The sequence below is a fragment of the Falco peregrinus genome, chromosome 3 (assembly GCF_023634155.1).
Source record: "Falco peregrinus isolate bFalPer1 chromosome 3, bFalPer1.pri, whole genome shotgun sequence".
NCBI classification, from domain to species: Eukaryota; Metazoa; Chordata; class Aves; order Falconiformes; family Falconidae; genus Falco; species Falco peregrinus.
The window spans coordinates 39,473,762-39,496,916 of NC_073723.1; positions in this window are offsets into that span (position 1 = coordinate 39,473,762).

Consider the following 23,155-nt stretch of genomic DNA (forward strand, 5'->3'; position numbering starts at 1 on the left):
GAAGACAGCACATCAGTTCTCAAATAGACCACCTACTATAGTCTGAATTCCTCCTCTAACTTTCTTCCAGTTACTTAAGATTGCGTATTTGTACTTTAGGGCCAGTGCAAAGAATGATAAACCCTTAAAAAAATTCACACAACTAAGCTTTCATCAGCTTAAGGTATCTTAGCAACTTGAGTAGTATTTTATCTGTTTTCACTGGGATTTGGTTGTCTTTATAGCACCCTTGAACTGACCCTGATAGCTGGTGTTTCTATCTTCTGTCAGCCCTGAGTCTTTTGAATCACCAGTTTGAGTTGTGAGACCCTGCCATCTTTACTTGTATGCCTAAACTTACTTATCCTTGCCACCAAATTTGGATCTTTAATAACATGTCAGGAAAGGTGCATCTAGGTCCTATGTGCTGTATTATGACATCAATCCCATAGAAGACTCATGGTCAAAATCTGATAACGTTAACTTTATTTTCAGCATGAATTTATGATAACTAAGTGCGATTTATAGCCTACATGCTGACATGGCATCCTTTTTTTTCTTTTTCTTTTTTTCTTTTTCTTTTTCTTTTTTTTTTCTTTCTTTCTTTTTTTTTTTTTTTTTTCCCTCCCTGAGATTTTCTTCAAAATGCGTACAGCATTCTCCATCCTTTCCTATTCACTACCTGGGATCCTTCCATATAAATGACTCATCATAGAGGAGAGAGGCACTTTTGCCCTTTGTGGCGTACTCCTTCAATGCGGTAGCTATGGATCTAAATAAAAAGCAGCATGTTTCCAGGCACTTTTTTCTCTCAGGGCTCACTTGCTAAAACAGAAACCCAAGTCCACATGGTGATCATATTTGCTACCTCAGGGACTAATTTTCTTTTACCTCCTTTCCTGTATTCCAAAGCTTCATTCCCATTATCCTCTTGCTCCCTACGCACTAACAAAAAGATTTTAATGTATTCATTATGCAAAATCTTGTCTTTTGTGACCTTTGCCAAGAGTGCCCCCAAAGGACTGGCCAGGCTTAATAAGCTCACAAATAAACTACGATGTCAGCCAAGGGCACTACTGGCCAATTGAGCCCGCACCATTGCCCTCTCCCCAAGCCCCCACTTCACACCTGAGATACCCCGAGGTGGGATCGTGGGGGTGTTGTCTGCCCTGGAAAACTGTTAATCCTTTCCGGCAGCTCTCAGCTAGGCAAACAATCCCCTTTGTGAAGGCTGGAACAATCACACAGGCAATATTGCCTTTTGCCTCTTCTGAGATAGACTCTGCCTTCCTTTAAGTTCCTCTTTCTTGTCTCTCCTCGGCTATATTGTTTAATGCTTTCATTCCTCTTATTGCATTTATGTTATGCCCTGTAAAAGCTTTGTCATGGGCAAGCCATCTGGGTCATTGGAGGAAAGGCACTCTCTCATCAGATCCTTGTGTTAGTCCATTTTCCTCCTGCCCAGTGTTATTGTCTAGGTTCTGTGGGGAAAAAATCCACTCCCCCATGCAGTCATTGATGCTGTGGCAGATTACAGCAGTTTCTGTCTGCTAAGCAGTCAGGCAAGAAAGGAGTAAGACGGATATAGCGGACTCTGCATTTCATATTTAAAAGATGCAGATAAAGTATATAATATCAGAGAATGACATAGCCAGTAAAAAATGTGAATTTATTGGGGAGGAATATAAACTTTCAAAACTCTGAAAGAGATCACGCTCATAAAAGATAGATATTACAAATGTTAATGCAAATTATTAGTAAATCTGACCCCTCTACCCCACTATGACACACATTTAAAATTTATTATGGAACACATTCAGGGGAATAGCTTTAGGGAATTCATTGCTCATCTTTCTCTTTCTTCCTCCATCTCACACACTAGCAGTCTCCAGACAGCTTCTCTGAATTCTTCAGAAATACTGCCACTCTGACCTCTGTACCATAGATCCATTGACTTACTTCATTTGACTGTCTGGAGTGACAGCTAAGGTACTAGTACAACATGTTCTCACAACTTCCATGGCAGTGTACACATCTTCTTTCCAGCTCACCTCTTTATTATGATGCAGAATATCATGACACAGATTGGTTAAATAAAATCTTTGTGAACTTCTGATGTTTTAATATATATATAGGCCCAAGAAAAAGCATGAACAAGGCATGGTCTTTAGTCAGTAGCACAATTCATCCTAAAGCACTTACATAAGTTCTGTTTCTGAGATTGTGTCAAATAGGGAAGACTTTCAGCATAATGAAAACTTTTAAGTATCCAACTGTCATTAACTGCAATGGAACTTAATTACATAATATTTTTCACCTGGGTTCTGTTCCGCGCCCCCCCCCCCCCCCCCCCCCATTTCCAGTCTGTTCCAAAGTTCTCTTTGGGTTTATTGCAATTTAGAAATTTAAAAAAACCAACAAAAACAACCAAACAAAAGCATCCTGAAATGATGACACTGCTTTTTTTTCTGAAATCAGCTAGTAAACTGAAGGCCATGTTTTCATAGATGCTGAAAATCTAGGCAGTACTGTGGGATGCTCATCAGTGTGAAAACCTAGTTCTTGAGTTTAAAATTCCTTTGATAAAAATCTTATACAATTCCTAATGCCATAACACCAAAACACCTCCTCCAGCATTTTAAGGAAAAAAAACCTCAAAACAAAACCCTAAAACTTTTCCTCATTTTAACAGTACTTTCAGGTCCTATTTGCAACCTTAAAGAAATATATATTCGTTAATCTGACAGGGTGAGGCAATATCAAAATAACACATTTACCATATGTGGAACTGGAACGTAGCCATTTATTCTTTTAATGTTTACTTCAGACACTCAGGCTGCACACAGTGGGTACAAATTATCTGTCCAGGAGCTCAGGAAGAAAAAAAGTATCTTTCTTCTATCTCAGGATAGGAAAAAGCCTCCAAATGCCTTAATAAAATGAAATGAAAGCAAGGAAGCTAGAAAGGCTAGAATGTTCATCAAGATCTGGAGAGAGGAAAAAAAAGAAAGAAAGGAAAACAAAAGGCACTTGTCAATAAATACAATAAACACCCACCCTGTATTACTGTGGTTACTAAGTGCTAACAATGAGCCTCTGGCAGGCAGTGAGGTGTGCAGACAAAAGGCCCTTGAGAAGTTGTACCGCTGCATCCTGTATAATAGTTGAAATCTCTGAGTGTTTTTCAAGGTTAGGCACAAATAAAGCAAAATTTCTTTATTAAGGTTCCAAATTACTCATCTTCTCCTACATTTCAGTCCATTGTGGAGCTCTGAGTACTGTAACTGACCTTTGATAAACAGTCATTTCACCACAGTGATGAGACTACATAAAAACTGGTCTGCACAATATAATGCAGATTAACTGAGGGGCATTCCAGCTTTTCTGAAAATAAGCCTGAGTGACACCAGAGAATTTGCTCATAATCTAGCTGGTTGCATGTCCCTATATCCTTTGTGCGTGAAATTTCTTTCCAATGAGAAAATTTAAACAATGACGAAATTACTCTCGATATACATGTATCAGGCAATTCTATAATATTTTCTTCAAAGGAGAGTCTAGTCCATGCTTTGTCACAGGTGCGAAAGAACTGATGATTCAGTGTTCCTATGCTTCACTCTATAATGGAGGCTGTGCATCAACGTTTATAATACAGGCAAAAACCCCTGCAAATGTGAAGTTGTTACAGGTTGTGTCACGAACAAGCTTCACCCTTCTGAGTGAAGCCAGTAAGATGGTGCTGTAAAGCTTGCACAGTTATCTAAGGATAAAACCAAGTACCTGTTTTGATCAAGAAATCTTTCATCAATAGTTTATCTAACCTCAGAGATCATTAAAAATATCTACAAAATACAAATACAAAGAGTTAGCATATTTTGTGGCATGAAAGATCAAACGGAGTGATTGTGTCATGCTGAAGGTAGTCTGAAATATTGACAAGAGACCCTGATGAATTAATTAGGCTATAAAGTTTCATAAGCAAAGCTGTGTTAACAGTATGGTATTGTTTACTAATTATATGAAAAATTCTCAATATCAATTTGCAAAGGCATTTTAGCACACTAATAAGAAAAGAAAGAGGAATAAGATGAAAAGATTACCACAAGAACTAGCACTATCACTTTGTTGTGTTGTACTATCCAGTTTCTGTCATTATAGCTGCTCCCAGTTTATCCTGTTCTCATTTTACAGGAAAAAATCATAAAAGGCACTAGAGATGAAATGATCAGTATTATTGTCAAGGCATTTTAAACAAGAATGCAGAGTCCTTGGGCCAGAGCTCCAACAGTTCAAGGCAATCTTTAATCCAGCTTTGTTTCTCTTCCCTGTGTTCTCAATTTCTGTGTCTTGATGCCCATTCGCAAAGAAGTCTCTAAATTACATCACAAAAGGCAGTTGTCTTTTCAGATGAGAAGCTGTAAAATTGAACTAGAATAATACCAGACATTATTACTGAAATGGCAAAATCCAAAAGTCCATGAAAATAAAATCTGCACTTGAGGGTACAGGTAATAGATTCACCTAAACAAAATGCTGTTGTCTATAAATAGCACTGTAAAAGGCCAAAGTACTGTTCTTGCAGGAAACAAATTTTTGAATTCCACTTTTAATCTTCAGAACTCTTGAATTGCACTTGATGAGGAGTAAAACCATTTTTAAGAGCTAAATGGGTTTATATTTTGAATTTCTGAGCATTTACAGCACCCAGTAGTTTCAACGGAAGCTGGTGGTGCTCAGGACCATTGCAAAATCCATCCAGATAAATATATCTATTATTTATATTGATATTCATATATTAGTTATATTATCTACATACATAGTCACCACTATTTCTGAGTGTATGTTGTATTGGAAAAACATTTATGATAAAGGCAACGTAGTAGTACAACTATTCTGCCAATATGCATACTAACTAAATTCTCTGGTGTGGGCTTGAACAGTTAGGGGAAGTACAAAAAATAAAACAAAATAAATACAATAAAATAATTAAAAAAGAATAAAATAAACCCAGCAGATTAGAGAAGCTTTATGAGTATCATCCTGCCATCAGGTTTTTCTCTACTGATTTCAATGGGAGTGAGCCCTAAATACAAAGTGCCTAATGATTCAACCTTTTCTTTTCTACTTACTTGCCGTAACAGAACAGTTAAATGACATGGAAGAAAATATTAAGGAAAATAAAAATAACACTTTAATTGCCTTAGGCCATATTAGGAAAACTGAGGACCTAATTTGTGGATTGCCAGTGTAACCAGCACGCTGCTGATTTCTGAAGCTGCTTCCTCCGCTAAGAATAAGCCCCAGAAAACATTCATAGCAATTGCAATTTCTGAGGCACGCAGTACAATTTATTTAGTCAGGCAAATTTACGCAGTTCAACAGATTCCTTGATTCTCGTCTTGCTTTTTCATTAAGCCCTTTAAACTGCACTTCTTGTCAATAAATAAAACTATTGATGTTAAAAGGTCACATCTCTGACCTTTCACATGTTTCTCCTGTGCTGTATCTATATACACTGTATACTTTACCTCGAGAAGAGATTCTTTTATTTAAGAGAGCTTAAACTGTTCAAATTTGTAATGTACTGGGGATTTTGGAATATCTAGAGGGCTTAGTGGATAAAGAACTGACCTTTCATCTCTGAACCCAGTCCCCATCCAACCTAAGATAAGTGGAAGAGTTTTGTGTCAGCTGCCCATGTGATAAAACTAGCTTTACCCTGTATCATTCAACACAATTTGGCATGACTGGCAGTTTTTTCCTCTCAAGAGAAGCACATTGAATATGGAAAACGAATTGCTTCTGTCTCTAGAGAGGGTGGTCCTCCAGGTTAGGCTTTGAAGTTATAAATGGGAAGTGCTGGAAAGCTAGTGTTATTGCTGGTTGCCAGCTCCACATCAAAAGTACGGATAAACAGCCGGTCACAGTTTTAAATCAGTGATAGAAAATGATTTACAAATACAAATATGCAACCACTTATGTGACTTTTCCTCACCCAAATGGAAACTATGTAACGTAGCCCGAAGTCGATACAAGTGATTCTAAGGTCTACACTTGCTCCTATAGGTAGTAAATTTTGACACGTATCACAAGAGAGTATGTTTATGTATTTTCCCCCAGGGAAAAAAGACTTCTCCAGACTTCCAAAGAACTACAGCTCCCTTATTTCCCTCTGTGTAAGCCTCCGCTTCACAGCAGCCCATCCGCTGGCGGGAGCTGGGGCAGCCCACTCCGCCCGCTCCAGAGGTGCACTTCCAGGCCAGTGGCTCCCAGGGGCCATGCTCCCCCATGCCGCAGAGCTGCTCTCTTCCCACAAGGCGAGCGTCGCAGCCTCTGCGGGCAATACTCGCCTACCAGTGGAGTGTTAGACCCAGTAATCAAAGACAGGTCCCTTGCGCAGCACATAGTGCCCAAACCACAGCGCTGGGGTTTCATTTTCTGCTGGATACGGTGCTTTTCCACTGGGAATATTTTTTCAAAAGGAGTTGAGATTTGTTTTGATTAGAATTATGTACTGAGTCTTTGTGACAAACTTTAAAATGAAACGAACAACCTGAAATGTGAATTCAGTTCATTTTGCTGCTGAAACTTGGAACCTGCAATCAGTTAGCATGCACCCAGTAATTAACTGGATTTTTTCTGTCTACTGAATGTATTAATTATCTGCAATATAACATAATGCTCCCTCTTCTCTTGCAGTCCTTGGAACTAAGTTTGTTTCATCTGATACTTTTTATTACTCTTTAGTAATATAAAACCATTTTTTAAAATAGCAATAGAAAACTGCTCTGCCAGTACTTCTGGAGACAAGATATTTTTATACACGAGAAAACCCACCTCAGTGGCGTTCATTGATTACTTTTATCTTTATAATTTTTCTATACATCACATAGATGGAATTTTTCAGAAATGCTGTAAACTGGATTTTTCGGAAATGCCGTCAACTGCCATTTGAAACCATGTCCACCTATTCCACGTCTCATGGCTCTGATCTCAAGTTAAAAAATCAAGAGAATAAATTTCCTTTAAAGATAATGACATCTTTGGAATGTTAATAGCACAAAACTTTCAAAAGCTAAAATTATTTCTTAGCTGAAGTAGCAAAGAAGCAGATTGGCTTATTCCGTTTTGCACCTTTGTGCTAGAGAATGACTGGGTTTAAATTACAGCAGCTTCAGTCTTTGCTTTTCAATCCCTTAATCCTTAAGGAGCAGAGGTTTCAGTTCAAGACAACTTCACACAGAACATAAGAAAAGATTCTGTGAGCCTACCTCAAGTATGATGATCATTTTTTCAGCTGTAATCTTTCACTTGCATCCCATAGCAAAAAGATGTCTGAGGAAAACCAGTATCAAATAATTAATGCATTTTCAATGAAGGGCTCTCTTCCACTATGGTTTTTATACACGTGCATGAAAAGCAATAAATGCTTTCATGTGAGCCACTTGCAGATATTCATACCTATGGTTTTCATCACTGTTTTACTGGTATGCCCTCACATTAGAGAGCCTTTGTGATATGCCCGAGCTCAAATGGAAAAGGAAGCTAGCCTGGGAGGTTTTACATCTGGTAGCCAACACTATTACTTAAACAAGCTACGTCAGTTTTTAAAAAAAGCTACATAGGTCGAATCAGGGCAATTACATTCTGATCTAAGTCACATACATTTGTCAATTATTTCCAGGTGTTTTGGAGGCAACTTATTTTTCTTATCTATAATTAATATTTTGCTAATAGGGCTAAAGTGAAATGTCAGCGGCCTCTCCACTTGTCTTTAGTTGATACCCCCCCCCCCCCCCCCCCAGTCGTGACAGTAATCATTTGACAATGCTTAGGTTTTAAAGCATTACACTATTGTATGTTACAGCTATTATTTAAAGCATAGTTTGCAGGTAACTGTGCATTATTACTTGCTATGTCTCTCTCTGCATACGTATGTATACATCTCAAAGAGGACAGAAAAAACTTGGAAATTAAACAGTAAATGGTTGGAGTGGACAATGCAATTACAGAACAGTTCTGGAAACAATAACGAAAACCTTTATTTAGATTTCTACCTATCATTTTGAACCTGTTGCTATTCCTTAACTTATGGAGGGTTACCATTGAGCATTCTGAAAACTGTACAACTAATCAGCGTATGAATAAGCATTCATTACTAATACAAAACATTCAGACTAACCTCAAAGGTCTAGAAGCCATTGTGGTTGGCACAAACAAACCATAAAAAATGTTAAAAGAAAAAAAGAAAAAAGCCAAGTTTTGAAAATCACAAAGACAGACATTTATGGAGAAACCAAAGTGACAAGTGGGTTTTTTCAGTGACTGTTTCCTCTGAATTATAGGGGATGCCATATGACATTAGATTCATAATGTTAGGTGAAAATTTTCCTTTTAGTCTTTCGTAAGTTTGTGCTAAGAAGTGCTGACATCTCAGAATTACAGAACTCAGTCCACAGTCTCCTCTGTTTCAGCTGGCTAAAGTAATGCATGACACTTTGAAAAATGCAAAACGTATGCAGCAACAGAGTTAAAATTTTTATTTTTGATCTTCAAACATTGTTTGACCTTAATCAATGTCTTCCAACAAGCTTAATATGACATAGCCCTGAAACAAAAACACACAGCTCCTGGGTCCAGCTCTGGAATGAAAAAGCTGTGATTATTAGTCCTCTGTGTGATCTTTTCAGATTGCACTGATGAGATGAAGTTTAATCTTGTTTCTCTCCTCTCCAGCACCACAAACCACAGGCAGTTTAAGGCAGCCTGGAAATCTCTTACATCTGGAAGAGCAATATTTCATGGGATTTCACTTGACAGCCATGACAGGCAGCAGGGCAGCCAGAAACAACTGTCTCTTATGTTGTGCTATTTGCAAAAAGTCAGAAGAGGAGGAGCAGGCACAGGACCACATCCTTCTTTAGCATATGTTAGAGGAGGAAACCCTTTTATTTTCTGCCAGATGCTCCATGAATAGGTCCTAAATATTACATAGACAGTAGCTATCACTTCCAAACAAAATTCCTTGGTGTCTGCTAAGCTGCAAAGCATATGAAGGCCTATTGTCTGGCAAAGGGTCATGGTTAAATTTGCACAGATTTTTTTTATAGATATTTCAGATTCTACGTTTTGATTTATAGGCATTTGCACACCCTGCTGTGCATGAATATGATACCATCTTCTGAGCAGGATTATTTCATGAAATGTATATGGGATTTAGCTACAGTAACTTTTACTGGGCAGCTTAGAATGGCCAGCAAAGTACTAGAATTTACTGCAGCACAGCTTGTGCTGTCAGGCTCATGGCTGGTGTTTATGATTTCTGCAGAAGCAGAAATAAACAACTTCTCCTTAATGGCTCTCTTTATGTGTAGGCAGCAGTAGCTCTATCTGGTCTCACAACAGTAGCTGGTGCAGTGGTCTGTCCTATTTCATGTGGAACCAATGTCTGAAAATTTGCATTTCTGCTTTTCTGAGTTTTCAGTGGAAGCGACCGGGAATGAATAAATCAACTGCAAATGTCTGAATGAGTAACATTCCATTCTACTGCTTTTTCATGCTATAAATACATCTGGTTGAAATGGCCAGGTTTTGGAGTAAGAGCAAAATGATCAGATTTAATCTTAGCTTGTCTTAGAGTCTGTACCCACACTGTAAATACTCTGATATCAACTGAGACTTACTTAAATTACTGTCTTAAGGAAGGAGACCTGTTTTCTGAGTGTCTGTGGTCAAGTAGCTTAATCAGCATTTTAATATGCATTTACATATGTATTTAAGCAAACACTAAAAACTGGATGAGTTACACCAGCTAGTACACAGATGAATTAAATATAAATTTCCATCTTTTATATCTGCATATATATAAAAAACCAAAATAGCCAGAATGTAATTGTCTAAGTAAAGCTTTTTTTATGTAACAACTGTTTTTAAAGTTCAGAAGAATGTCGACACACACGCTGTATATACAAGCAGGCAGAAAGTACTTTTTTTGAAAGAAATGAGACAACTGTTCTATGCCAAAGAAAAACAATTCCTTTGCCAAACTACACATTGTTAACTTAAAATGTGTTCCATGTGGAAGTAGGAAGACTGATCTGATGGAAAGGCTAGTGATTTAGTCAGCTGGCTCTGTGCCTGTCAACTACACATTCTGGCTTCCAGTTTTACAGCTAGAATTGGAAATATTTAGTTCCTTTTTTTTTTTTTTTTTTTTTTTTAGGGAGGGGGGGAGGCATAGTCCTCTCTCCTTTTCTAGTGATGCAATAAATTTACCAATAAACTTGTATATATAATCGTCCAGACTGTAAGCAGAAAGAAGATAATTTTGAATCACAAATCTCATTCTCTTTTACAGACTTTGTTTTATATTGGACTCATTTTCCAAAGTGATTTTCCTGATGCTTTTGTATATCTATCACAGTTTTTCTCGGAAGAAATTGTATTACCCTATCTTTTCATTATGAAAAAATATAAAGAGAAGGTTATATTCTGAGTGAAGTACAATATCTTACAGGCTGCACTATTTCACCTTTCATTCTATTAGTATTACCTACGTTGATCAAGTCTTTAATGTTTGCCCCCCTGTCTTGCACACACGACACACAGTACTGTCTCTATATGTGGCCTAAAGTATATTGCAAATGCAAAATATTCAGATAGACATGAATGAAACAGCTATACTACATCTCATAATGTCTTAAAAAGAGACTATCATCCCACGGTATTTTCTGCAGGATTCTCCAAACTTCATTTGTTTTTCACATTGAACTTACATCCATCACCCTATTTTAGAACATATTTTCCAGCACGTACGGCATGGTAATTGTGAATACAGAAGGTTCTATTCATTGTGGAGGTTTGTTTTTTTGTTTTTTTACATTCTTTAGATACACTGAGCACTATGAGGTTGAATTTTGATTACTGTACTAGATTTCTGGGCACACAAAACACACTTAGAGCATATTTGTTCTTATATTTAGTTTTAAAATATTTCTGAAACATCTAGCAAGTCTGCAGATACTTAAATGGCAGAATTTCAGACAGAATTCAGCCAGAGCTGTTTACTGCAAATAAGACTGTAGAAAGCCTCCTTTTTTTTTTTTTTTTTTTTGTCTTTTCGCTAGAATACCCACATTTTATTTATGATTTTGGATTTTATTTCACAGCATTCCGGTTTAGTTTAGCACGATGTATTTAATAACCATGTCTACTGTCTTAATTACCCTATAAAGCAGGGTTCCATTGGCATTTGACCCTCCATAGCATTCCAGAGAAACTGCAGGACCATGATAATTACCAACTGCCTGTGAGAAAATTAAACAAAAAAGGCCTAACTTTTAAACCACCATTTTAAACGACCTATTACATCTCAGGAATAAATCATTGATGAAATAGCCTGCTTAACAGGAAAATAGCTATTCCATAGCAAAGAATTTCCCCTTGCATGATCATGAAGAGAATATTAAGTATTCTTCAGCTCAAAAGGTTAGGTTTTATGTCTGTCCAATGCCTTTTAATGACACATTTTTGTGTAATTTTACTGTAATCAAAGCCTTTTCCTATGTAGGTTGTAGACTATGGCTATTTTGTCAGTCTTAAACATTTTACTGGTCAAAGAATAGAAAATCTATTTAAACATGTACCAAGAAAAAAAGTGTTTATAAATGTTGTATCTTTCACCATTAAAGGAACCTGCATTAATGTAGTTTGATTTACTTTGATTAACCATTTAATATATATTTTTCTAGCCATATGATATATATTTTTCAAAAATGTGATAACCAATTTAAACTCATAATAGTACACTCTATTAATTGCTAACACAGATAAAAAATTCTAATACATTTTGAAAATCTAGATCATGGCTTGATTAATTTGATCACACTGTCTTTATTCTGTATCTGATAGCAATTACTGTACTTATTTCTATTACCATACTATGTTTCATTTCTTATTGCTATAGTTAAGAGTTCTAGTTCATCTATCTTTTTCTAAATGTCAGTTTGTATTTTTTAAAATTAATCAATCTGGGCTGAACATTGACACTCCTTCCCAGATCAGATCAGCACTCCACATAGTGTGAAGTTAGGACCATAATCAGAAAAAAAAATAATTATTAATTCTGCAATTAGAAGCATTATTTTTCACTTTTGCATGTATGATACAGAGATGTAAATCTAGGGAATATCCATTACTTTAAAAATTCTTTCCAGAACATTTTCTAAACCTCCTTAAAACTTTTTACTTGAAAGCATCTCTGTTTTCAACAGAAGCAACTAGAAGTTTAATGAACAAAGAGTTTATGGAAGAGCCAAGCCACAAACGAAACTTGAATGGTTTTAGAAAGGGAGTTTGAAAAATAATCCTGTGTTCAATCAAAAATAGTGCAACCCTTCTACTTCATGCCTTGTGGCTCAAAAGAAGTCTTGTGACATCTATCAGCATGGTTAAAGGCCTCTGGCCACAACTTTTATTATAAATTCCAGTTTAATTTATAATCCAAAGCAGAGATTAAATACATAGCAGACAACTGAATCCTAGCAGTATATTACAAACTTCTGGGTTTGATGATCTCAGTGCAGTTGTTCCCAGCCCAGATTTGACACTGTTATACTATTGTTCCCATACTACTGGGATACTACTAATCACTTAGACTAGACCTGGAGGTACCATTGGAGCCTGGGAATTTTTGGAATAACATGTAATTTAAAATTATAACAAAATAAGAACAGCCATAATGGTTCAAACGTAGGACTAGCTACCCTCATACTGTGTCTCTGACAATGTCCTGTAGCAGATGTCAGGGGGAGAGGATAAGAACCAGGCAAGTGTGTAATACTGTTTCCCATATTCATCTGGCCCTTCGCTGTGATTCAGACTTCTTGAATGAGAGTTTTTTGTATTTTTGTTTTTCTCAGTAAATTGGAGCACATGACATTTTTAAACATCCACAGTATATAGCAAGCAGTCCCACAGATTAGCTGCATGTTGCATATAAAGATGTATCTCCTCTTGTTTTGAACTTTCCAGATGCTCATTTCATCTGGTAGCCGATATTCTTGTATGGGAAAGCACAGGGATCAATAATTCTCTATGTGCATTCTCGAGGGTGGTTAAAGATTTTGTAGACTCTTATCAGCTACTCCCTTAACTCTTCTTTTTATTTATTATTTAATTTTATTATTTTATTTTATAATATTTATCTTCCCCATAATGCAGTGCCCTGATCTATTTAATAATTTTTAATGTGTGGAAGCATTTTTGTACCTCTGATCATTTTAATTTTTCTTCTCTGATGTTTTTTCAGTCCTATTACATGCTTTTTGGACAGAAGAACCAGAAATACCTACTTTGTTAAGAGGAGGCTTGTTTCATATAGTAATTAAATTTAATTATATACCATACCTTACTGTGCTGCCGGGGTGTGTACAAGAATCCAAAATCAGATTCAGTCATTTTGATTTCTCTGACATTGAATTTCAGTGTGGTATGTTCAATCCCTAGAAGAAGCTAAAAGCTACAATATCTGAGTGTTTACCAGGTATTAAGTAGCTTAGTCTTTTTGGAGCCTAAACTCTCATGCTGTAACCAATGCTGCCATGAGGCACTTGTCTGAGCATCTGGCACACACCAAGCCCCAGTTCATTTCTGGTACAAAATCCTGTCACAGTCTTTCACAGCCAGTACTTCATTATCTAGAGCACCAGTCTGCTGTCCAACTCAGCTCCACAAGCATGTGGTTTTTTCACAAGTCAGACCCATCCCTATGCCCAGATGTTGCAGGGAACTGTGCCTTTCAGAAGCTCTTGACTCCATCTTTCGAAATCAAAAGTCATCTGAGGTGGTACTGGTCCCTTAAGCTCAGGTTTAACTGCTGGATGAAGCAGATTCTTTTGTCAGTTAGGGAGTAGTACGGCTGTCATCATTCTTACGTAGGCATGAGCACTACAGATCCCCGTTTGAACTGGTCACTGAAAAGCATGAGCTGGATCCATGTGAACAGCTCCCAGAATTGCCACATGAAGAGTTTCAAGAACCAGGAACAAAGCAGAAAACTTTCACAGTCCCCTGGCTCGCTATTGACTGGAAAACCTAAGTGAAATGGTTTTGCAACAGTACACTTAAATAAGGAAGCAATGACTCTCTATGGTTGCCTAGAGGCTGTTCTAGGCCTCCGGACCTTGGACCCTGTTTCATACTAGATTTCTAATCTTCCTTCTCTCATTAATGCTGTGCTTTTCCTGGCAAACAGAAATTTAACCCTGTCAAAGTGAAAATGATCCCCGTCCCAGTGAGCTAGACTTCATCTTGTCCTTCATGTGCCTGTAGAGTTTCCAGGGTTAGCTGCTCTATTACCTTCCCAGGGACTGAGGTGAGGCTGACTGGCCTGTAGTTCCCCAGGTCCTTCTTCTTGTCCTTCTTGAGGATATGAGTGACACTGTCTTTCCACCAGTCCCCGGGCACTTCTCCCAGTTGTCATGATCATTCAAAGATTATTGAGAGTGGCTTTGCAATGAGGTCACTTTGCTAGTCAGTAGGCCAGCAAAGGGCTGCAAAAATGCTTAAGGGACTAGAGCATCTCTCTGATAAGGAAAAGCTGAGAGAGCTGGGACTGTTCAGACTGGAGAAGAGGCAGCTTAGGGGGATCCTTTTAATATATATAAATACCTGAAGGCAGGGTCAAAGAGGACGGAGATAGGCTTTTCTCAGCAGTGCCCAGTGGCATGACAAGAGGCACTGGGCACACAATGAAACACAGGAGGTTCCCTCTGAACATCAGGAAACAGTTTCTCGTTCCAAAGGTAACCAAGCACTGGCACAGGTTTCCTAGAGAGGTTGTGGAGCCTCCATCCTTGGAGATATTCAGAAATGGTCTGGACATGGTCATAGACAAGCAGCTCCAGGTGGTCCTCCTTGAGCAGTGGGGTTAGACCAATGACCTCCAGGGGTCCCTTCCAGTCTCAACAATTCTGTTGTTCTATGACCTTGCCAAGCAGTTCCTGATGACCACAGCTTCAGCTAAGTTAGCTTATTGCACACAAACTGATTTCAGGAAACATTTGTTACCAATAAAGAGCAGACAAACACCAAAGAATAAGACAGCTAAAGCCTTGATTTCCTCTTTTCTGTGATGCCTTAGTGTCATGTAAACAGGCAGTAGCAGTAGGTAGCAGAGGTAAGGGCCAAATAAAGTTGTAGAGAGTGAAGCTGGGCTAATTAGCATTGATAATATACAGCTGTGGGCTGCTTCGGGGCGGTGGATTGGCTGATATAGATAAGGGGCAGGTGTGGCTGGTTCTGTTAAGTGGTTGGGCAGCCAGTGAAGAGAGGGCAACCGAGGAAGAGAGAGGAGGAAGAAACAGAGAGAGAATACATGCCCTGGGTGAGGAGAGTAGGAGAAGGCAGTAGAGGGATTGGCATGAAGGGTATGCTGTTATGAGATGGTAAAGGTATTGTTGCAGCTGCCTAGTCTGGAGAGTTCTGCAACATAAAGTGTGTGCCTAAATGAAGGATGAGTTCTAGAACTTTAATTGGAATTTTGAATAGAAAACAAAAATGGAAAATTTCAGACATTTTTTTTGGGGATGAATCTGTTAGTTGCTTGAGTTTACTGAAAATAAAAGGAAAACCAGCAAATGGGGAAGAAGTACAAACTGCTATCGTTGATGCTCTTTTATGAGGACAGAAGGCTGTTGGAATTCAAAGGTCTCCCTCTTCAGGGTGAAATGTGATCCCTTCAATCAATTTTCGGTACTGTAACTGTGGAATAAGGTGGAACAGGGGTAGATCTATGGTTTAAAATAAATTAAACAACACACACAAAAAACCTCAAACCCAAAAGAACTTCCCCCCTTCAGGCTGCATCTAAGAACAAGAATGAAAACTGTTATTTTCATTGTAATGGCATGAGTTGTTGGTAGAATTGTTTGATAATTGTTATGAAAAGTTCATATATTTCCTTACAGTATCTTCATATGCAGAGTCGGGTGATAGCCTTCTACTTATGCCAAAGTCTGAAGAGCTGTATAAGGGGTGAGGGGAGAGAAGAAAAGAAAGTGCATTGTGGAAGACTTGGGGATGTGAAGAATGGATGAAATTTCAACATATGCAGAATCAAGGCATTGTACAGGTATGTAATATAGCAGTGACAGGCACCTCTTCAGAAACAGATCAGGATGGGGAGCCGCACAAGACATTTTTAGTTGCTTTTAAAATAAAAACAAGTACTATGTGAAGTGAAGATTTACAAGGACACTTGTAGGCACTAGTGGGGGGGTAGGGAAGGGACACCACAGCTTCTCAGAGTACTCAGAGAAACACGTATTTTACAGGTACCCAGGATAGCAGTATCGGTATATTAAATAATATGGTAAATTTGGCTAAAATGTCATAGATAATACTTTGGTGAATTTAGCTGTACTAGTAGTGAAATAATATGGCAAATGCAGCAATTCTTTAGCTGTAGTTGAAGCTAAAGGTTGCAGCAGTTTACTACTTATCAAGAATAATTCATGTAAAGCCATGGTCATTTATCTAGGCTTCAGGCTTATATCTTTCTTCTGCTTGATCTGAGGCAAGAACTTGAACATGGGCTCCACTTCTCAAGATTAAATGGTATAATAGTTTCAGTATTTCTTGCCATAGCTACCCCACTGTATAATTAAATTGAAATTTGCAGGTAGAGAAGAAAGGATAATTAGAGGAAGAGCTTGATGTCTTTCTACCTAGTTCACTTAGAAGGGGCATGAGTATTCCTGTGTAGATATTTAAGTGTTAAATTTCTTTACATCACTTTCAACTTGAAATCTTAAATTCAGCCACTCAAAGACTGCCTTTCTATGTGCCAGTCCCTGATATTCCTATGTCACCAAAGCAGCCCCAGTTGCTTTCTGCACCAGAAAACAGTCTTGGTCTCTGCATCTATTTTCAAACGTTAACTAAAAATATGTTTTTATGGACATGCCTTGTAGTTCCAGGATTGTTTCCTTCTTCTGAGGACAAAGAATGTATCTACATCACACTGGTAGTGGTGCACTAAACCCATCTATATGCCTACCAGCTTTTCACTGCCTATTGACAACTTTGTGCTTAAGTGGTATGTGCAATGCTACATTATGCCCAGTCAGTTAAAGTATGTACTGATAAACAGAGAGATTATTTGAAAGGTCTATGACTATTTTACCCCATCAGTCTTTGAAAACAATTCAAGCAACTAGTTCTTCAGACCCTTAGCTAATCTTCGAAAGACATCTTTCCCTTCTAGTCCTTCGTATAAACTGTGAATTATTTTTTGTGTTATATTCTCAGAGTTCTCAGAGATGTTAGCGAGCATGTTATGCCTCTAGAAACTGTATCAGGAAGTCAAAGGGATCAAAATTGTCTTCCCGTGAATTTACTTGTTGATATAGTAAGACCTCTTCACAATATGAGGTTTTATATGCCTGTCCACTAAGAAAAGATTTTCAACAAGACAACATTTGTATTTTTAGTTTCATCTTTTAATAGTGATGTCAAAGAAAAGGACTGGCAGGAGATAAATATAGACATAGGCAGAATGAAATGATTTGGCACAGCTCTGGAACCATCACTGTCTGAAACTGGTCTTCAAGCAAACACCGTGTAATTAGGAGATGCACCTGCTTAGAGCTTGAGCCATGGCTATTTTTTACATCCAGACTACAGCACAGAACACTAGGATTTCTGCTTCACAGTGTTGGCATAATGTTCCTGAAGGGAACCAGAGCTTTTACTCTTGGTGATGCAAAGACATACTTAAATACTTTTCTGGAGTTCAAGTCACTTTTCTAGATAGCCTTAAGTGACCCATAACAATTTCTTAAAAAGACCCCATTATTTATTTGCTCAAGGCTGCATAGCAAGCCCAGCAAGTGGATGAAGCAGGAAGAACTCTATGCTTTTACTGTTAAACCATATTTATTTTTTTATTGGTATACTGTTGATAAGTTCCACTTAGCTGATACACTTAATTCATAGGCAAGGGTTATTGCCAGCTCTTGTGGAACCAAATGCACGTGTCTTTCTCTGACAGTTTTCTTCAGCTGCTGATAACTCTGCTTTTTTTTTTTTTTTTTTTTTTGACTTTAATAGATTACTGTCCCCTTTGAGCCCAGATTTGGGCTGGGATGATGAAACCTTGTTAAGCTTGTCTGATTTCTCTTAATAGCCAGGTATAGGGAATACCAGTAGAGTTTCCAGGTTCTCTATTGTTTCCACAAGGTTTCTCCATAAGCTGCCTAAAAATTTGTTTTCTTCATCATTGTTTGTCTTCTTTAAATGTTCCCTAAAAGTCTGCTTGGAACTACCCAGCCAGGCAGGATAAAATCAACGAAATAGGCTCCAGAGCCACAGTTGGTATTCATAAAAATAATGCAGATGTCTCTCTCATTCTCTTCAGCAACTGATGAGTATTACTCATATGATTCTCCAGCGGTTCAAAGAGGTAAAGATGCATTGCTGTCAAAGTTGCTTCCATTTACAAGAGCAGTTAATTTTGCCTAGCACAATGTAATGGAGAAAACAGCAGTGTTGGCACCAGAGCCTATGGAGCAGGCTATATTGTATATGAGCAAGAGATGGAGGTCTTTGATAAGAGATGATGTAGGGGGGTGGCTTTAATGCTCCAATTCATTTTCTGTGTGAGGGGGAGGGATGGCCTATTGAAAGTTTCATTTTAGGCCAGTTAACTAATACTACCCCTTACTGATTCTCCAGCCATGCTCAATTAGAGAGACTCCTTTGTCCTGACACCAGTCAGGATTACTACAATCCATCAACTTTACCCTGAAGAGTGCTTTTATACCAGCTAAACCTTTCAGCTCTAGCTGTGAAATGCCTAGTCACGAGGTTGCCAGTAGATATTTTTCCTCATCCCTGTAAACAGTAGGCCACTATAAGTAAATATCCAAAGCTAACTAATAATAAGCAATCTAAATATGTAGCAAGTGTTATGTATTTGGAAATTTAGAGTAGTTGTTAGCACATGTATTAAGCTGTACCAGGAGTGTAGAAATACATCAAATAGCAAGGGAAGATTTTTAAAATTATATTAACAACTTCAATGGAAGTAGTTGAGCTTGTCAGATGAGAAAGCTGCTATACCTCTAAAATGGCTTTACAGCAGTTTGGACAAAGACTCCAAAAAAACCCCTCACTGGCTTCAGAGTCAGGAGCCAGCAACCACAGACAATGCAATGTATCAGTTGTTGTGGCTGAAAGAAAGCCAGGCTTTGCCAGCACAGCTTGGAAACTACAGAAGGTCAAATCACAGTGATTCAAAACATTTGCATACATTTCTATGAAAACCAAATGTTTTCCCTTTAATTCAAGTGAACATGAAAATTAAAATAACAATAAAAATTGAAAAGAAAATTCTGAGGAGCATGTTGACATACAGCAAAAAAGAAGGTTTCTCTGCAACATTAATGGAAGTGTGAGCCATAGTAGAGAGCTATCTCGTTGCAGCCATTTGTTACTAGTGATGATGTGCTAGCCTTCAGTTAGGCCAATGAGTATTGTTAAGATTTTAGCTGTCTTTTGTGAACATAGTTGAGCAAACTTTTGCTCACCAATTATAACCTGGTACACACAAGGCCTGGAGCAATCTAAATAGTTCACATTTAACACTTGGTATAAGTGATTTTTTTTCTATTGAATGTACAGTTAAATGTCAATAAAATTTTCACAGATTGAATCAGCCCTGCTAGAGAAATAACATCTACAAATTTCTGATTTAACTTAAGAAGGTTAAATATAAGATTTTTTTGGTTCTGTTATAGTTTGCTTAAAAAAAACATCTGATATGGATAGAAAAAGGAAATAAAAGCACTTTTGAACTACAGGGCAAAGTACAGCCACAATATGTAGAAAATGTGTTGTAATGCCTAACTAAAAGTGTGAGAGCAGGAGAGCAGGAAAAAATGGTTGTAGCATTTTTATTTTTGAGAAGGGACTAAATTAAGTGAAGAACTGGAACAAGTAACGAATATGAATTACAGGATAAAAAATATTTCTGAATTTCAGGGGTGTTTTTTTTGAAGTTAGTGTGCTTTATTTTGATTTAAATAGAAGCACAAAATATCTGACAGTTAGCCCATTAGGAAATATTAGAAAAAAGCCAAAGCTAACAGAGAAATAAATTAACTATATAAGTCAAGCTGTGGACATTGTTTAAGCAATTACAGAATATGTGGTTATTCTGTTTAGTAAGTCTTTTGGACCTATTGTTCTACTTACTGCAGATGGATACAACCAGTAAAGTTATTTAAGAAAAACGTGGGACTGAACAGAAAAGTGAGTGGTGACAGTAGCAGTGAAAGTAGGGAAGTAAGACCTTGGGACACTTGGCTCCTGCTGCCACTGTAGGCTGATCAGTGTTCAATGACCATGATGATCACAGTCCCAGTCCTGTAAACTTAAATCCCACCTTTATAACAAGGAATGACCAAAATATTTTCCATGTCTTTGGCAAATTTCGTATTTCAGTAGACAAACGAGTTAATTTTTTTTAATGGATTTTGGTATAGAAAACCACAACCCCTTTATTTCTTGGAAATGTAAGGGGAAGTTATTGAAATCACAACATTTTTCACCTCTGCTTCAAATTTTGTCTGGAACCAGAAATATCTACATAAATCTTAGGCAAAAAATTAAAGAATGCACCTCACTTTTCAAGAATCTCTGTTTTTCATTGCCAGCTGTGTCCCCTGGCTTATTTTTGTCACAGCTCATTCAGAGTGGCTTTCCTTTGAGCTGAAGGTGGAGGAAAGTCAGAATTAGGTCACAGATGTACAGACTCACACATGTATCTATACAAAAGTCTCTGTACTTATGAAAAGTTTGGGACAAATCCAATCTCAGGTGTCAGTGAGTCAATTAACCTTCAAATCCTGTATTTCTTAGGCATTCAGGTGCTAGTATATGTTGCCTCTTACATACTGCATTAGTAACAAAGGCATACAATTCTTATCTGATACTCTATATGTCTGTTCTGCTTCAAAAATAATTTAAAATAATTAAAGAAAAATAAATCCAATTATCGTACATGACATATTTTAGATTGAAAAGTGCTCATTTGATGTATTTTATTCAATTTACTTTAACAACAAACCAAGATCCTAAGGAAAACCAGAATTTTGCACACAGTGCTCTGGAAACTTGAATGTTTCTAATGTACTAGGTATGATTTCTGAATTGAAGAGAATTTTCTGAGTGTCGCTCCTGTGTCTGCCTTCTCAGCAATCATAGAGGCTCACATCTATCATTTCCTTTGTTCTGCGAGAAACAGACTTCTTCCAAGGAGGAGGAAGAAAAAGAAAGAATGGAAAAAGACTGGAAATATTTACTGTGATGCAATGGGAAAAAAATTTTGAAGATGCAGCCAAAATATTTCCTGCAATTTATATTTTGGAGATTTAAATATATACTGGTAGTTACACTATATACATTTATATGAATTGTACTGAATATATTAATATTTTATATATTTAAGCTATCCATTATGTTAAAGTAATTGTATAATTTATTCTATGTTATCATTCTTATCTATCATTTCAAAATCTATGTACTTTTAATAGCTAGATGAAGTACTTGACTACAAAATCCTCTTCTGTGTTTTTGTTTACACTCAAGCCATTTCTACAGTTATTTAAATTAATCATCTTTAATGGAACATATATTAGTTGTTTTCCAGATGCTTTTAGTGAAGCTTTTAGTGTATTACCCATTTTTTTAATCAGATTTTCTTTGGAATTAGCCAAATTTCTTTAACGTGCCATATCACATTGGAGGTATGTAAAAGGGATCTACAGTCTTCAAAAGAGACAGTCAATTAGAAAATCAAGCTCAAAAGTTTTGTCCTAACTGAAAATTTTGTAACTAATTGGCAGCAGGTAAAAATGCTTGCTGCATTTTTATTCTTTTAATGCATTTGCCAGCATTTTGGACAGTCAGCTGCACTGTTTTGTTGCACTTGTTGCAGAGCGATGCTATTCTCATGTTCACTGCAGTGAGGTGGATTGCTCACATGTACATGGTCTTTGTCAACCCCAAGTTAGCGTTACAGCAGATGAGGTGTACTGGTGTATGCATTTGAGACAAAAAGAGGTTTTATTTTCCTGGAGTATTTTCAATGGGATTGAATAGTACCCTGGGAACCCTCAGCCCATTTCTTCACTTTCTAGATTACTGTGTATTCTCCTTCTTCCCACATATGGTTTCCTTATTTAGCTAGGTGATATGTACAGTAATAAACAGAGACCACCCTTGGTCACTGGTTGCACTAAGGATACTGTCCACCCTGGGATTTCAGGTCTGCTGACCCTTACCTTCTCAGCACAGCAAGAAATGGAGGCCGTTTTAGTCTGCCTAAATCCTTACATCATGAAAGGATTAGGCAAACTAGGGTACTACACTGAACATGACTTTACAAAGTTGCTTCTTCAGAAATATGGTCAAAAAAGCAATGGGTGACTTCATTTTATAACTGCTGCTAAAATATGAAGGAAGGGATGTACCAAACTATTTCTGCAAAAGTATACCAAACAATATTAATAATTTAAAGATATGATCTTATTAATGCAGCTCTTCTATCTATGCTGTAACAAGTTTTAAGTATTCTATAAAATGAGAGCAGATCCATCCTGATTTTTTTTTCTATGATCTTTCTGTATTTTAGGAAGAAATCCAGAATTGTTTCTTAGGCACCAGTGCCAGCTGCTAAATATGCCTTTTCCTTTTTTAAATACTAAGTATCTCCAGGTTATTCTTAAAAATGCAGTTCTCCTTGTCACCCAAGTACATGCTTCATGGATAGAATAGCCACTCATATTCCTTGACACAGCTGACCACAAATCATTCCTAAAATTATTCTTCCTCAGACCTTTTCCCAGGTTAAATCTCTACTGTGATACAGGTGAGAAACCACTGCTGCTGGGTTTATGTTGAAGGCAATTACTTCATTTTTTGGCAAATATTAATAAGGTATAGGAATGAAGGTTCCCCCCCCCTCCCGATAATAATTTCTAAAAAGTCATTGATTAAGAACTTTTTCTAACACATTACCCACTCTTTTCAGTTCTTCACGATCACCTCTTTTGTATGGAAAAAAAGCTAACATTAGCCTGAATTTAAGTGGATCAATTCCGAGTTGTGATAA